This window comes from Pogona vitticeps, chromosome 3 (genome assembly GCF_051106095.1).
Source record: "Pogona vitticeps strain Pit_001003342236 chromosome 3, PviZW2.1, whole genome shotgun sequence".
Taxonomy (NCBI): domain Eukaryota; kingdom Metazoa; phylum Chordata; class Lepidosauria; order Squamata; family Agamidae; genus Pogona; species Pogona vitticeps.
Window position 1 is genome coordinate 245,272,681 of NC_135785.1, and position 18,169 is coordinate 245,290,849.

The following is an 18,169-nucleotide window of genomic DNA, read 5'->3' on the forward strand; positions in this document are numbered from 1 at the left end:
CAACGCCCCGCCCCCAAAATAATCCCTCCTTTGGGGAAAAGAAGGTAGGAGAGCAGTAGTAAGCGGTGCGATCGGTTTGGGATGGAAACCAGTGGCAACTTCCGGCGGGGGACTTTTTTCGGAGCTCCGTGCTAGGATTTGCCCTTCGCACTCTTCAGTTGCTTTCCAAAGGCTTGAAAACGTTACTTTTTTAAAAAAAAAATTACAACTCCCGTGACCCCAGCCGGTTTTACAGTTTTAGAAGAGGTAGCACTATTAATTTATGCAAGGACGTCAGGCAAAACCCAGAGAAACAAAGCAAAACATAATTTTAAAAAAAGACAAAAACATGTGGCACGGTAAAGACATTAAAATGTTGTCTTATGTAATATTTTTGTTTTATTTTATTGTATTTATGTCACACTGGAAGCCGACTAGAGTGCTGGTGTAGACCAGATGGGGGTGGGATATAAATCAAATAAATAAATAAATAAATAAAATAGTCTTTAAGGTGTCACATGTTTTTGTCATTTAAAAATTTGTTTTGTTTCTTTGGATTTTTCATTCTTTTTCCATTTTGTTTTCTTTCTTTGGATTTTGCTTGCTATCCGGTTCAGGGTGTCTGTTCTGCCAAGGGTTTGGAAACGTTGCCTTTTTGGATTACAACCCCCATAATCCCCATACGCCCATGCTATCTGGGAAATTCTGGGAGTTGCAATCCCAAAACAGCAAAATTTCCAGGCTTTTATGAGTGCTGCTGATTACTTGAATGTTGCTATAATATACAGTGATGCCTCGATTTACGACCATAATCCATTCCAGAAGGTGGACGTAACTCTAAATGGTCATAAGTCGAAGCACCATTTCTCATAGGAATACGTTGAAACCCCATTAATCTGTTCCGTCTGAAAAAAAAAAACAGCAGGCCTCATCGGAACGCGTTGGGGCTGAAAACAAAAAAACACCCCGCACACAGCCAGTCCCATTGGAACGCAATGGGGCTGAAAAAATAGTAATTAAAAATAAACAAACAAACAGAGCAAGCCCCATCGGAACAAAATGGGGCTGAAAAAAAACACAAAAAAACATAACAGCACAGAAACAACCAAACCCACCCTGCAAAACAAAGTAAATATACTTACTTAGGAGCAGGAAGCAGCACCAGGCAATCCAAAGCCGTCTCCGATGCACACTCAACCGTTCGGGTGAAAGAGCTACAAAGAAGCTCTTCACCGACCAATGGTTAGCCCTCTAATTTGAATTTCCTGCCTTTTTCCCCTGCCTCTTTTGTTCGCAACTCAACACTCCAGCCGTTAAATTGAAACAAAATTTTGTGTCTGGAGCTGGTCGCAACTCGAAATGGTTGTATGTTAGAATGGTCGTAAGTTGAGGCACCACTGTATTGTTGCTGATTTAAACTTTTGTGCTTTTTTATTGGTTTGTATAACTTGGACCTTATAATAGTGATATTACATGTATCTGGGTTTTGTTTCATGTTATGTTAGTATAATGTCTGATTTAATATAGGAAAGTTGGTTGCCATGGTTATGGAAATGACACTGGAGGGCATCAGATAGATTCCTGTTTCGCAACACGCAACTTGAACCAGGGCTCTCCATCCACTAAAGGAATTGCTTCATGGCCTCAAACCTATTTCTGAGTTTTCTAATGTTTCCCATTAATACAGTAAATGAGTGTGTTTGATTCTGTTTCAGGACAACAGCAGATCCAGCCATAGAAGTCACCCTTCCCTCTGGAGTTGTGGGTGTTCAACCACAAGAGGTCGTGATCTTCTTGCATATATATAAAATGCTCATTAAAGCAATTAGGTGTTTTTTCTTTTTCTTTTTTCTTTTCTTTTTCTTTTTCTTTTTTTTCCTTTTTTTTTTTTTTGTTTCCAGAATCCAGGTTGAATCCTGTTCATATTTAAAATGACAATTAACTATGATCAAGTGCTACAAATAACTCAAAAGAATTCACACTTTGGTTGTTGTCGGTTTTCAGGCTGTTTGGTTGCGTTCTGGAGAATATTCACACTTTCTGTAGAACTTCTCCAGTAAATATTATTTCAAAATTGGAAGAAGAAGCATGGTCAAATCATTCAGACTTCAAGACTACACCCATGGGAACATAGTTCCACTTCATTAGATGACAATTAAAAAAAACAATACAGGGCTAACAGTATTACAACTTGTATATTGTAATTACCTGGACAGCAGCCCAGCTTCCTCCTGGATTATAATGTTGACAAGCAACAACTGAACTTGTGTGTCAAATTAGGCTGTCTTCAGGCTGAAAGGAATTCATGGGCACAATCCAGGAGCAAATTAGTTGCATTAGATTTTATCAGAAAATAATTATGAAGCAAGGCGTAAGTGATACATATAAGGCCTGTTGCAAAACTAAATAATTCACCATATCCCAACTAGATACCCCAAACTGTGATCAACAGATTACATGTGCAGGCATAAGGAAATGGCAAAGATCACATTTCAGTTGCTAGCCAATTCTTATGGATTGCTCACATTCTATGTAGTTATCAAGTTTGAACCAATTTACAGTGACTCTGAGTTTTCAAGGTAAGTGAGATATTTAAGGAGTGGTTGTCACATACAGCACTGATGGTACCTGTCTGTCATGGGTTTGGAGGGAAAGTTCCATCCTATGGGGAGTGGAAGGCGGGACATCAGGGGGAGGAGCTGTACTGTATATATTTTGGGAGCTGTGTGGAGAGTGAAGAGTGGGAGTCTGTGTGTCAGACTGAGTACAACTGTGTGTCAGTTAGTACATCCCTGATAGGTTCAGGTTTCTTTATAGGTAGCCAGAACTGATAGGTTCAGGGTCTGTGCTTTACTTTAAAGTGTTCTGTGGGAGCTAATCTGTTGTATGTATATGGTTGGGACTATGCCACGTTACAGTATCTTATTTACTTGATCTTTTTATTTACCCTGTTTGTTATTTAAATAAACCTTGTTCTTTTGTTTGTTAAAAATCCATTCCTGGTCTGTGTGACTCCTTATAGGGAATGGTTGGTGGCAGCATAATTATAGTGTGGCATACTCCAGTAGGTCTGGGGTTGTCACATTGATTGGTGTCCAGCGTGTGGGATACGACTGGTCCAGTTGTCCAGTGGTCCAGCAAAGCCTTGGCAAGTGTGCCCATAGCAAGGGGGGTCTAGTCAGGGAAAATCTGAGGGCGCGTAGGTAATCTTCTAGGCTTACCTCACGGGGAGGTAGGCTAGTGGAAGAACGTGCACACTCAGATTGGGGACTAGATTAGGGAGCTCTGAGGCAACCCGTTTTGGCGGGAAAGAGCTGAGGCAAAGCTGTGTGAAGTAACAGTGATCTAGCCCAGGGGTGTCAAACTCAAATTCATCGGGGGCCGCATCAGCAGTTTGGTCCCCATCAAAGGGCCGGTTGTATCTGTACTGATGGCCTTGCAAGGACCCCATCCGGCTTGGTGGGAAAAGGAAGGAAGAGAATGTGTGTGTGTGTGTGTGTGTGTGTGTGTGTGTGTGTGTGTGTGTGTGTGAAGGAAGAGAAAGTGCCTGTGTGTGTGTGTGTGTGTGTGTGTGTGTGTGTGTGTGTGTGTGTGTGTGTGTGTGTGAAGGAAGAGAAAGTGCCTGTGTGTGTGTGTGTGTGTGTGTGTGTGTGTGTGTGTGTGTGTGTGTGTGTGTGTGTGTGTGTGTGTGTGTGTGTGAGAAAGAGAAATACAGGAAGAGAACGTGTGTGTGTGTGTGTGTGTGTGTGTGTGTGTGTGTGTGTGTGTGAAGGAAGAGAAAGTGCTGGGGTCTGTGTGTGTGTGTGTGTTTGTGTGTGAGAGAGATACAGGAAGGAAGAGAACGTGTGTGTGTGTGTGAAGGAAGAGAAAATGCCGGGTTCTGTGTGTGTGAGAGAGAAAGAGAGAGAGAGAGACAGAGAGAGTTACAGGAAGGAAGAGAATGCGTATGTGTGTGTGAAGGAAGGGAAAGTGCCGAGAGAGAGAGAGAGAGAGAGAGAGAGAGAGAGAGAGTTATTTAGTATATGCAACTCTGCTTGGATCTTGCAAAAAAACCCGCCTTCTTCAGTCCTTTCAAATCCTCAGGCATTCCAATGGAGCAAGAGAGAGAACGGAACGTCAGGGAAGGGAAGGGAAGGGAAGGGAAACGAGCAACCAGCCAGCCCTCCCTCCCTTCTCTCCGTGGCTGGGTCGAACGGCCGCCTCCGACGTTACCCAACCGGGCCGCGCATCGCTCCGCGTTCCCTCTTCACTCCCTCTCCTCAGGGCCGCGCTGGCCGCTGCCGCCCGCGTCCCCCCAGCATCTCCTCCCTCCGCCTCGGAGCCCGGCCAGGAACTCCCACCGCTCCCCTTCCCTTCCCCTCGGGGCGACAGAGGCGGCGCGGAGCCCCCTCCTCGCGCGGCCTTGGAAACGGCTCTCGCCTCAGGCCGAGAGCGAGCGAGGAACAGGCACGGGAGGGAGGGAGGGAGGGAGGGGGAGCGGGGGGCAGAGGGAGAGGAAAGGAGTGACAGCGCCACAGCCAATCGGAAGGAGGACGTAGCCTTGTTAACTTGAGCCATTTTTTCAATGAATTTACTCCGTGCAGGCACGGAGTAAATTCATTGAAAAAAAAGGGGGGGAGGCTGCAAGGCTGGCGGCGGCTCCATGGGCTATCAGTCTAGGTCTGGGGGGCCGGATTTGGCCCGCGGGCCTTGCTTTTGACACCTGTGATCTAGCCTGTCTGCTGAGAGGCCTAGCAGAGGGGGGTGGATTCTGCCTGGCAACAGTTGCAAGTTGGTGCTGAACAGGGCCGGACTGGGACCAAAAATCGGCCCTGGCATTTAGAGCACACAGGCCCACCGGCTGTAGGGACACAGGCCCACCTGTTGTGGGCTCCATTCACGATACTGTGGCGTGCTGAAAGGGCGTTGCTGGTATAGTGGTATTGGTACATGCTTACGACTTTCTTTTTTGTTGAAGCTCTGCTGGTGTTTGTGGATTTCAATCGCTTCCCTGTGCAGTCTAACGTAATGATTGCTGGTGTTGTCCAGTATTTCAGTATTTTGAAATAGAGTTCCATGTCCAGTTTGTTTTAGGGCATGTTCAGCTACTGCAGGTTTTTCCGGTTGTTTTAGTCTGCAGTGTCTCTCGTGTTCTTTGATTCTGGTGTGGATGCTTTGTTTTGTGGTTCCGATATATACCTGGCCACAACTGCAAGTGGTGTAGCTGAACATGCCCTAAAACAAGCTGGACATGAAATTCTATTTCAAAATACTGAAATACTGGACAACTCTGAAGATGCCGGCCACAGAGACTGGCGAAATGTTAGGAAGACCAACCTTCAGAACATGGCCAAAGAGCCTGAAAAACCCACAACAACCATTGTAGGGATTGTTCATGAGTCTGTAGAATGTTGCCTTCCACACTTTTACAGCATGCCATTTTGCTATTAAGTATTCCTGTTATATCTCTATTATCATCTAACATTTATTTGGTTAGAACAACTGGCTTTCAAAACTTAACAGAATAATGGCAACTAATTAAAAATGCAAGATAAAATTTCTGATAGAATGTAAGATCTGTCATCACATACCTGTGACATTTAGGTTCAGGTTCATCTTTTCTCTTAAAAGATGGTGAAACAATAGATCTGTACTAGCCAGAGTTGGTCCTGCCACTCAGCAGGATAAGGAAGCAGCCTCTAGTGACCAGTTGTGCATGTCATGAAAGGGAACCAAATTGTTTGTCATTTACTCTGATAATATTATATTTTTGCTACCACATAGAGGGAAAGCTGCCCTTGGGATATTCGACCATATTTGCCCACATAACACCCCTGCTTTTGGATATTCGTGTATCATGACCTAAATCTGCGAGAAGTTCTTTTTTCTCCTTTGCCTTGGGAAGCAAAAAGTTATCTTGGGGCAGTCCTGGTTCCAAGGATAGGCACCCTGAAAGCCATGCAGCCCTCTTCAAGCAGTCTATTTATAGAATCACAGAATCATAGAATAATTGAGTTGGAAGGGGCCTATAAGGTCATAGAGTGCAACCCCCTGCTCAATGCAGGAATCCAAATCAAAGCAGATCTGACAGATGGTGGTCTAATTTTCTCTTGAATGCCTCCAATATTGGAGTGCTCACTACCTCCCAAAGTAATTGGTTCCATTGTTTTACTGCTCTAACAGTTAAGAAGTTTTTCCTGATATTCAGCCTAAATCTCGCTTCCTGTAATTTGAGCCCATTATTACCTGTCCTTCCCTCTGCAATGATCGAGAACAGATCCTTCCCCTCCCCTGTATGTCTACCTTTCAAGTATTTGAAAAGTGCTATCGTATCTCCATTCAGTCTTCTTTTCTCAAGGCCAAACATGCCAAGTTCTTTCAGTCTTTCCTCATAGGGCTTGGTTTCTAGTCCCCCGAACATCCTTGTTGCCTTCCTCTGAACTTGCTCCAGTTTACTGGCATCCTTCTTCAAGTGTGTTGCTCAGAACTGAATACAATACTCTAGATTTAGATATCCTGCCACAGGGACGTGTCTCTCCTTTCATAGCCCTGAGGCTGGAGCAAATGGGGAAAGAACGGACAAAGCTAGAAGAGTTTTAAAAAAGATGCACTGAAAAGGGGGATGGGGCAGAGGGCAAGTGAAAGAGCAAACAGAGATGCCCCTTAAGCAGAAGAAAGGCCATGTGCACACCCATCTATACTTAAACCAATTTTTATCCCCAAGAGTCAATCAAGACTTTTTAAATGGCAATCAGTATTTGGAAACAGAGGCCTCCTCCCTCCTTTAGTGTTAAACATTTTCTTCAGGCTATATCAATATAGTCTGTAGATAGGAGACCATGTGATTGACTGTCTCTATGCAATTTCAAGGTGTAATTGTATGAATCAATTGCAGCCATAACAACAATGTGTCCTGTGGAATCGTAATGTTCAACAAGTTTTATTTGGTACAAGCTTTTGTGGACTGAAGCCCTCTTCTGCAGATGCCATTAGCCTTTGGGCTACAACATTACTGGCACATAAGTATCTTCTTGGAATAGCTGTCACCTCAGACCCCTCTGATTACCTATCCCCCTGAAACTTAAATGTGTTTATTATTTTAATGTACACAGACAGATGCACTGTGTTTGTAGCATAGCTGTGCCATGCATGTGAATTATGCTGTCACAGCACGTTGCAGTTTTGACCCACCCCAGGGAAAATTGTTGCAAACACTCTTGCAAGTGGTTGTTGTGGGTTTTTCGGGCTCTTTTGCCGTGTTCTGAAGGTTGCTCTTCCTAACGTTTCGCCAATCTCTGTGGGACTGAGTGCTGTCCTTTGAAGATGCTGACCACAGAGACTGGTGAAACGTTAGGAAGAACAACCTTCAGAACATGGCCTAAGAGCCCGAAAAACCCACAACAACCATTAGATCCCAGCCGTGAAAGCCTTTGTGAATACTCTTGCAAGTTTTGAGGAAGGAAGGAAGGAAGGAAGGAAGGAAGAAAGAAAGGAAGAAAGGAAGGAAGAAAGAAAGAAAGAAAGAAAGAAAGAAAGAAAGAAAGAAAGAAAGAAAGAAAGAAAGAAAGAAAGAAAGAAAGAAAGAAAGAAAGAAAGAAAGAAAAGGATCCTTCTTACTGGCATTTTTTTACTTGATTTGATTTAAAATATTTATATGGCGCCTTTCTCCTAAAGCAGTGGTCCCCAACCTAGGGCCTTCAGATGTTCTTGGACTACAACTCCCAGAAGCCTTCACCACCACCTCTGCTGGCCAGGATTTCTGGGAAATGAAATCAAAGAACATCTGGAGGTCCATAGTTGGGGACCACTGTCCTTAAGGATCCAAAGCAGCTTACAGTATTAAAAGAAACAAAGTTAAAAGTTAAAATAATAAAGTATTATAATATTTTTTTAAAAAATTAAACACATATCTTAAAACTTATAAATAAGAGCAACACTGAAACTACAAATAAAACAGAATACAAAAATCCCTTTACAAAATCCGCTTAGTCAACCAGTCATTTAAAGGAAAGCCTGCCTGAAGAGAAAGGTCTTCGTAGACAAAGTTTACCGTGTAGTATCTCACCAAACCCCATTTAGGTCAAATATCATTCAGTCATAGGAGCCCTGGAGTGGTACAGCCCTCTAAACAGGCTTTGATATCACCTCCCGCTCAGGTTTGTTCTTTGAAGTCTGAGCGACGGAGGCTCTGCGGAAACTACTCGTCCTCCACGATCTGGGTTTGTAAAACGGATAGTAGATGAAAGTGAAGATGGGGGCGAGGAGGTGGGAAACTCCTAGGCAGCGTTCCAGGAACGGCGATCATTTTAGAAAACTAGTTCATGACGATTTGGCCACTGTTAAAAAAAATCAGTGGAAATTTGGGAGCAAGACGGCGGGGCGCGTTGCATAATCAGATGTTACTTAGATTTTAGTTGCAAATGGGCATTTTTAAAACGGGCGCGCAGTGGCGGCAGGGAAGGGGGGGATGACAAAAAAAAAAACCCTGCAAAGTTTTAGCAACTCTGGATTTGAAATAATTCAATGCAGGGTCTCTTTCGTTGTATTTTATTTTTTTAAAATCCCTGAGAAGTCTTTTTTAAATCCTGATCCCTTCCTGGAAGGAAAATGGGCTCCGGATCCTAAAGTGTGTGAGCGCGCATCCGAGTGTCTGTACAGTATATGTGTGAGAGAGTGTGTGAGAGAGATGCCTCTGAGGATGGGGCAGAGCGACAGGCGCGCGCGCACCCACCCTCCACACACACACGCACGCACGCACGCACGTACGCAGTCCCTTCGCCTGTACTCTACGATCAAGCCAGAGTGTGCACCGATTTGCGATTCTCTTTGTTCCCCTCCGGATCGATGCCCTCCTCCTTCCTCACGCGTCGACTCCCACCTGCTTTCTGCTGCTCCGTCCTCCTCTTTTTGCCTCCTCCGGTGACATTTGCAGGAGCGGAAAGGCAACGCAGAAGGCGCCCCTGAAATAATAACCTGCAGCAGCAGGGTGGGATTCTCTCCCCTCCTTCTTCTCCTCCTGCCTTGCCTTGCCTTCTCCGCAGCAGCAAGAGCAGCGGCAGCAACGGTAGCAGGAGGCGGCGGTGGAGGAGGAAGAGGACGAGGAGGATCCGCCGCAGCCTGGGATGTATGCAGCGCCTCTGCGCTGAGGCAGGAACCGGCCTTTCTGACCATCGGCCTTTCTGGCATTTGCCAGAATTTCCAGATGGCCAGTCCGGCCCTGGTGCTGAAGGAACAGCAGCAATCTATAGAAGGCTGTTTCTGAGGCAAAAGGAAAAAAGTCGTCGCTTTATTTTGAGGCTTGACTTTTGAAGGCAGCCTGTTCTGGGGGGGATTATGCCCTTGACTCGAAGCCAAAGGGCAGAAATGGGTGAAGTGAGAGATCCACAGGTAGACCAAGGTTCTGAGGAAGAATTTGGCTCAGTGCAGGATGAGAGCACGGGAGAACAGAACCCAGAACTCAGGAAAATGCTCCTAGCCCAACAGCATGAACTGAGGATGAGGGAAATAGAAAGGGAAGAGAAACAAAGACAATTTGAATTAGAGAGAGAGAGAATGGAAAGAGAAGAAAGATTGGAGAGAGAGAGAATGGCATTTGAGTTAAGAAAATTGGAAATGATGAATCAGAACAATAATAACAATAGAGATTCTGAGGTGGGCCAATTGTCTAAAACTGACCTGAAGAAATTCCCTGTGTACCACAAGGGAGATTGCCCTGAGGTGTTCTTTTCCCTCGTGGAAAGAGCATTTGTGGACTTCTCAGTAAGGGAAACTGAGAAGATGACCATTATGCGATCTTTAATCAGTGGCAGCCTGGCAGAAGTCTATGCAGAGATGCCAGTGGAACTACTGAAAGACTTCGCTGAGTTTAAAAAACTGGTGTTTGCCCGACATGGGATAAATGCGGAACAGCTGAGGCAAAGATTCAGGTCACTCACAAAAAAACCAGAGCAGACTTTTACCCAAGTGGGGGCCCAACTGGTGAGGTTGCTAGAGAAATGGCTGTCTCAGGAGGGGACAGAGACCTTCCAGCAGCTCAAAGACCTGATAGCACTGGAACAGTTTTATTCAGTCCTGCATGGGGAACTGAAGTTCCAGGTGAGGGAGAGGAGACCGAAATCGGTGACAGAGGCGGCAGAGATCGCAGATTTTATTTACCAAATAAGAAAGCCCTTAGGTGCTGAGGGGAAATCTGTAGGTAAACCCAAAGAAACCTACAGCAAGTACTCTCAGGGACCAGGGAAAAACCAGCAAGGGGGAGGGGCCCATGTTGAAGGGAAGCCCTCAGACATGAAACCACCAAGACCTCAGATTTTGGAGGGAAAACCAAAACCAGATGAGAAAGACTCCAAATACAGCAGAAAATGTTATTTCTGTCAAGGAAAAGGCCATCTAATCTCAGAGTGTGAGAAATTAAAGCAGCTAAAGGGAAATTTGCCTCATGATTTGAGTGGAACCAAGCCAAAAGCTGTGTTCTGTGTCCAGAAAGAGCAAAGCTCCTTGCCACTGAGGGAGCCTGTTACCATGGCTACTCACTATGAACCAGCTACATCTGCTGATCAGGCTGGGGAAAATGGTCCTCTTGTGGAGGTCAAGCGCTGCTTACTAGTTAGGACAGATTCGCAGTTGTTTGAGACCGCAGGGGTGGACGTAGGAATACTTGACCATCAGTATAGGGGGCTAAGGGATACTTGTTCCCAGGTGACCCTGTGCCATCCAGACATTATCCCTAGGGAGTATATAATCCCAAATGAGAGCCTGAAGGTGGCAGGGATTGAGGGGCAGGTGATCTCACTGCCAGTAGCTGAGGTACCTGTGAGCTTTCAAGGCTGGAGGGGAGTTTGGCGGCTAGCGATTTCATCGACTCTGCCAGCAGCCGTGCTCGTGGGAAATGACCTGGCTGAACATGTGAAACGGGTGCTAGTGATTACACGCTCACAAGCTACCACGGGGACAGTTCAGGGGGGTACTGTCGAGCCCGAGGCTGAAGCAGATGAGGGTAGTTCCGAAGCTGTGGTGGAAACCTTAACCACAGACAGCAAATTTGGCCAAGAGCAAAAGGCAGACGCCACTCTCCAAAAGTGTTTTGAACAGGTGACAGACACCCAGCTAACACCTGAAACCACAGCGAGATTTCGTGAGAAAAAGGGAATTTTATATAGAGAGACCCTGATGAATATCTCAAAAGGGGGAGATGGGATCAGAAGTCAGCTAGTCGTACCTGAAAAGTATCGCCCCATGATCTTACAAAGGGGGCACTCTGACATGTTTGCTGCGCACTTAGGGGTGAACAAAACACAGCAGAGAATCACACAAAATTTTTACTGGCCTGAAATAGGGAAGCAGATCAAGGAGTTCTGTAAACAATGTGATGTGTGTCAGAGGCAGGGGAATAACCGTGACAGGACCAAAGCGAAGTTGTGCCCTTTGCCTGTGATTGACACCCCGTTCAAATGTATAGGAGTGGATGTTGTGGGACCTTTGCCCAAGGACACAAAGAGGGGGAACCGGTTCATTCTCACCATTGTGGACCATGCCACGAGGTACCCCGAAGCCATACCCTTGACTAACATTGAAACTAACACAGTGGCAGATGCCTTGGTGGGGTATATGTCCAGGATGGGATTTGCCTCAGAAATAATCACAGATTTGGGCGCATCGTTTACATCGAAGCTCATGAAACGGTTATGGCAAATCTGTGGAATTAAACACAAGGAAACCACTGCCTATCACCCTGAAAGTAATGGGTTAACGGAGAAGTTCAATGGGACTCTGATGCGCATGATTAGGGCTTACTTGGCGGAGAATCCAAACAATTGGGACCAGAAGCTGCAATCCCTTTTGTTTGCTTATCGATCAGTGCCCCAAGCCAGTACCGGGTTCAGTCCGTTTGAACTGTTGTTTGGGAGAAGGGTGAAAGGTCCACTTGATTTAATCAAACAAAATTGGGAACAGATCACCCAGGATGACCCACAAGATGTTGTGACATATATAGACTCTTTAATGAATGACCTGAAGAGAAACGTAGAGCTAGCAGCAGAAAACCTGCAAGCTCAGAAGGTCAGACAGAAAACCTGGTATGACCAGAAAGCCAGGGAGAGGCACTTTAACCCAGGGGAGGAAGTGCTTTGGCCTAGGCCCTGCAAAGAGAACAAACTGCAGCTGGGTAGCCCAGAAATAAAATACTTGGGTCACATAGTAGGGGGAGGAGTGAGCAAACCCCTAGAGGCCAAGATAGAAGCCGTTCGTGATTGGCCCAGACCCAACACCAAGAAAAAAGTCAAATCATTTCTTGGGTTGGTGGGCTACTACAGAAAGTTCATCCCGAGGTTTAGCGAGATAGCGACGCCGCTGACCGATCTGACGCGGAAGAAGACTGATGACCGCATCCCGTGGACCAGCGACTGTGAGAAGGCGTTCCGGAGGTTGAAGGAGGCGCTCATCAATTATCCAGTGCTGCGTGCTCCCGACTTCGACCGGGAGTTCATCATCTACACCGATGCGTCTAACAGCGGGGTAGGAGCAGTTATTTGCCAGGAGGATGAAAATGGTGACCAGCATCCAGTGTCCTACCTGAGTAGGAAACTCCAGAAAGGTGAGAGACATTTGGCAACCGTGGAAAAGGAGTGCCTGGCCATAGTCTACGCGATTCAGAAGGCCAAACCTTACATCTGGGGAAGACATTTTGTTCTGTGCACTGACCACTCACCACTGCAGTGGTTAAAGACAATGAAAACCCATAATAGTAAACTTATGAGGTGGGCTTTAAACCTGCAAGATTTTGACTTTGAAGTGAAGGTGGTCAGAGGGTCAATGAACTGTGTTGCTGACGCCTTGTCAAGAAGACCCGACGAGTGAAGACGGCGAAGAAACCATGGACTATGTATATTTTGGTGACCAAAAGTTAAATGTACCTGTTTATTGAACAGGCTTGGTTTGTATTAATAAAGGTAACTTAATGTATTGTAAATATTATGTTTAAATGCATAAGTGTTATGTTTGACCTAGAATGAGTAAGTATGGTATTGTGTTATAATGTATAACTGTTTATATGTTTTGATCCTGGTTGTTTTTTTGGAGAAAAGCACTTTAGCTTTTCCCCTGCAAAACAACTTATAAAGAGGGGAGGTGTCACATACAGCACTGATGGTACCTGTCTGTCATGGGTTTGGAGGGAAAGTTCCATCCTATGGGGAGTGGAAGGCGGGACATCAGGGGGAGGAGCTGTACTGTATATATTTTGGGAGCTGTGTGGAGAGTGAAGAGTGGGAGTCTGTGTGTCAGACTGAGTACAACTGTGTGTCAGTTAGTACATCCCTGATAGGTTCAGGTTTCTTTATAGGTAGCCAGAACTGATAGGTTCAGGGTCTGTGCTTTACTTTAAAGTGTTCTGTGGGAGCTAATCTGTTGTATGTATATGGTTGGGACTATGCCACGTTACAGTATCTTATTTACTTGATCTTTTTATTTACCCTGTTTGTTATTTAAATAAACCTTGTTCTTTTGTTTGTTAAAAATCCATTCCTGGTCTGTGTGACTCCTTATAGGGAATGGTTGGTGGCAGCATAATTATAGTGTGGCATACTCCAGTAGGTCTGGGGTTGTCACAGTGGTTTTACCAGTTCCACTCCTCCAGTGAGTTTCAGTGACCAAGTGGGGATTTGAACCCTGCTCTCCAGTGTCCTAGTCTGGCACTGTATCCACTACATATCTTTTATATTAAAAATTCCAGTTACCTCCAGTTTTAGAAAACTAAACTACAGTGTTATACTGGGCCAAGAAAGTTATCACAGATAAAGCAGTTGGTTTTAATAAGCCAGATACTGTACTTCTGGATAAGCAAAGACAAAACAAAAACCTATACCTTACAGCAGTCGGGGTTCTAGCAGTGAGCAACCTCAGGAAGTACAAAAGTTGCAAAATACTAAACAGTGCAAGAAATTAAAAGATTATGGAAGCAAGATCAGGTCATCCTCCTCCCCATACTAATTTGAACAACAGAAAGATTCCAGAATCTTTGGCTACCGATTTAAAATAGTTGCCATTAGCCATTACTTTGCTTCCTGAGATTTTTTTAAAAATCAGTTAATTTGCAAACATGTCACCTCACCTTTAGATGTTTAGGATCCGACTCCTAATTTTTAGGCATGTCCTTTGCATTAGCTTTGCTAATAAACGATAAGTATTTACTATAGGTCCCAGGCCCCCTGTAGTGGCCAGTTTGGGTAAATACATTGTGAAAATACCTTTTTCTGTTTTTCTGTTTTTCTTTTAATCATTTTCAAAATTTCAGACTATGGATAAGTGAAACTGTGGATACTGATCCAGTGGATACAGGGGTCCTACTATATATCCAGCCTGGGCGAAACGGATGTCTATCCAACTGTCTGCAGTAGTTTTGCAGTAATGTGCTCAATGCTGAAAGGGAGACAGAAAGGAAGCATTTTCTATTTATAGACATTTAAATTGGAATTCCATTGGCACTTGCATCAGATATGAGTAACTTGCCATGGCTACCTGCAGCTGATTGATGAAGTGCTGGGGTACATCCTGATTGCACAAATCAAGCACATGACCAGGCATGTGACCAAGACACTCCTTGGCACCTTTCAATTAGCCAGGGCACGTTACTCAAACCTTATGTAAACACCAGAATGCAAGCACCTACATATAATAGGTGCCAGGCATCCATAACCAAAGGCCAGCTAATGATGGCACCAGCAATGGAGAATGTGATGGGAGCAACTTAGTTCAGAGGCTGGCAGCAAGTCTCGCATGCAGGAAGTTGCAGGTTCAGTCTCTGACAACCACGCTTCAAAAGGTGCTGGAAAAAGAAATTTACAGGAACAAATACCCCAATAAAAACAGTAAACAAAAGCAACACCAACAATGCGTTCAAAGCAATAAAGAGGAACAGTCCATTCAAGATCCCAACCCAAGCAGCCAGTCCATAAGGGAAAGCTTGCCTCAAGAGGAACGTCTTCTCCGGCTTGTGGAAAGACAGCAAAGATGGGGCAAATCTGCCTTCCAGTGGGAGGGAGTTCCAAAGGCTGGGAGAGTCTTTGAAACACAGCTGCATCTTTGATAGTGCAGGGATGGTGTTAAAATACTCGTGTTTCAAACATTTAGGTATTTTTCTTAACGGGCTCCTTATAATATCTTTTTCATGGCAAGGGCAAGAATAAAATGTCCAAAAAGAGGCAAAAAAAAAAAAAAAACCAACTCAAAAGGGTCAAAGGCTTCATTGTGTGACTGTGTCCATCCTTATGCATTTATTACTTTCATTTTTCCCCCTAGCTCAGGGCTTAGGAAAGTTCCTTTTGGTGCAAATGCTGGAAGATAACTTTTTGGAGCAACAGCCTAGAATCCTGTCAGAAGGCCAACATGGGGAGATTTAACAAGCAGAGGGATTGGTGACGGGATACATTTATAGGCCACTAATAAGGTCACAAAATGCAAGCTTTTGTGGATGAATCACATGATCAGAGGGACTGTTGACATCATCTTCAGGACTCAGCCAATCCCGGGGGTGCTGCTGCTGCTGCCTTGGGAACCCAACCCCACTCTCCTGGGTCTTTGTGACCTCACAGAGCCCTACCTCTCTGCTGGCAGATAAAAGGGGTCTTGCTGGGCAGGGCAGGAGACCAAAAGGGAGCCCAGTGGCCAGAGGGCAGTCCAGCAGAGAGAGCGGCAGCGGCTGCAGGGGACCCGGCCCTTCTGCCCAAGGCAAGTTCTCTCGCGAAAGCAACTGAACCGGCCAAATGGGCTTGTGAGTTAACAGTGCAAGGCTGGCGGAGATCCGTGGCTTGAACCTGCCTGATGTTGATGATGGACCGGGGGGGGAGTCAGTGGACGTTGGCAGACAGAAGGTGGTGGAATCTCCCTACAGAAGCTGGCTGAGGCCACAAGGCGGAGGACGGCAGAGGTTGGCGGATGAAGCCGGGGGATGTTAGCCTCCTGAAACCAGCTGGCAGAAGCTTGGTGGATATCGGTGGATGGAAGCCCAGGTGTGTGTGTGAATGGCTGGTGGAGTGAAGGTGTGTGTGCGCCAGGGGGGTGGCTGGTGTGTGTGTCTGTGTGTGTGAATGGGATGGCTGGCATTCCGTGGGGATGTCGCTGGGGCGTGAGTGTGACCCAAGCATTCGGGAGCTGGCGGAGGCTGGCTTCAGAAGCGGAGTGGAAGAGATGAACGGGTGGATTTTCGTGGTGGAAGCCAGTGGATGTTGGCAGGCGGAACTTCGGGATGAAGTTGCCAGAATATTGGTTGGTGGATACGCCTGGGTTGAAGCCGGTTGACGGCATTGGACGAGCTCACCCCTTAGTTGTTTTCCTCTCTCTCTTTCTCTTGCAGGGCCCGAAGCTTCCTCTTCCCCAGGGGGATACGAGGGACCAGAAGGCAGGCATCCTGCTGGAGATGAACAAGGCCATTGTCTTCGCTGAGGATGCCCATTTAGCCTCTTTTCCAAAACCAATAAAAGAATTTTTCTGGAATGATTTTGAAGTGTCTTGTTTGTCAGGGGCTGCCACAGGATTGTCTTCTCCATCCCCTCATTATATCTGGGGCCCAATGCCTGGGGTGTGTCTTTGTGAAGTCATGGTGTGGGGCCTTGTGATGTCACATGAATTGGGAACATAATATTTCACCATGCATGTGTGAGGGAGTGAGCTAGGCATTGTGGGTTCCCTGTCTGAGCTCCTAAGCAAGTACAGTGGTACCTCAATTTATGAACTTAATCTGTATTGGAATGGCATTCGTACATCGAAATGTTTGTAAGGCAAAGCACCATTTCCCATAGGAATGCATTGAAAATCATTCAATCCATACCGGCTGTTTTTTGTTCTTATGTCGAGGCACTGTTCGCAAGTAGGGCCATTAATTCCCATAGGAACTAATGCAAAGCTGGTTAATCTGTACCCTACCACTAGGGGGAGAATTTTTTTATTTTTTTTTTCTTCTTTTGACCTAAGATGAACTTAGGTCAAAAAAAGGGCAGGAAAGGTGTGTTTTTTTTTTCGTTTGCAAGTCAAGGCTCTGTTCACACGTCAAAGCAACATTTTGCGAACAGAGCCGTTCGTAACTTGAAATGTTCATAAGTGGAGATGTTTGTAAGTCGAGGTACCACTGTATATTATATGTCATGTTGGACAGACACAGGAAGCCAGTGAGCCCTGGTGCCATTCGGAGAGGGCTGGAGTTGGGTAGCCAAAGACTATGGCCATCCTGTAACAATAAACGAGACTCGCTCCTTCCCTTCCACCACTGCTCCTCACATTTGTTTGCCTGGCCTGGAGATTCAGGGGAGCCCAGCCATTTCCTGGCACAGCAGCTCATTTTCTGAGACCTGGCAAGCCTCATCTTCATCATCAACACCATGAGCACTCCATGGACAGCTCCTTGCAGAGTACAAGTGGGGAGAAAATATGCCACTTCAAAGAACCTTCCAGTCCAACCTCTCACGCCACTGACACAACCGAGGAAATGGAGATGGGCAATGATTTGGAGATGAGCTTACATTAAAATTCATGTGGATCCATGCCATGGATAGATGGCAAAAATACACTGGTACTGCAAAATCTGCTGTTTGAGGGCAGTGGCTGCCTCTGAGTGCCTAACAATAATATGCAAATTTGCCCTTTTAACTCCATTCTTGGGTGTGCAACCACTAGGCTGTTGGCAAATTTTAAAAGGGGTTCTTGGTCGTGTTGCGATCACCCACCCCTGCATTAAAATTGGCATTATTTAAACCCACATTTAAAAACATGTTAGAAATAATACAACAACACTTAGTGTTCCTGCATTTTTAATTCCAGGAAGGTGGACTTTTAGGGGAACATTTGTCCCAGTTCACTGGCTGAGGTTCAAAAAAGAACACAAAGTGAATCTTTGTAACAAACCATAAAGCTGTATTACTTGTGAAAAAACAGGGTAATCACTAAAGTGGTTCTCGCGCAAATAATAAAATAATTACTTTTATTACTCTAAGTGATAATTCCAAAGTACAAAGTGTCAAAAACAGGAATGCATAATTATAGATGATAGTATGCAACTCCAAGGACAGGAAATGTTTTTATCTGTTATAACATCTCTGTTTAAACTGTTTAAACCAGCAACACAACTTCCTGGGTTCCCTCTGATGCCCAAATATAGATAATTCCACATTCTCTCTCTTTCCTCTCACACTGCAACTCTGTTTAACTTTGCATCTGTACATAT

General features: G+C 45.3%; 1 long non-coding RNA gene across 2 annotated transcripts; it reads left to right on the forward strand.

The window, feature by feature from the left end:
* The first annotated feature begins 15 nt into the window (after nt 1-15).
* LOC140705593 (uncharacterized) lies at nt 16-16,446 on the forward strand. 2 transcript variants are annotated; one of them, XR_013543400.1, is made up of 3 exons: nt 108-246; nt 1,695-1,761; nt 16,307-16,446. It is a non-coding gene; the product is annotated as an uncharacterized LOC140705593 (long non-coding RNA). The 2 variants fall into 2 exon arrangements; XR_012084986.2 differs by lacking the exon at nt 16,307-16,446 and having other exon boundaries at nt 16-246; nt 1,695-1,820.
* Nucleotides 16,447-18,169: the final 1,723 nt, after the last annotated feature.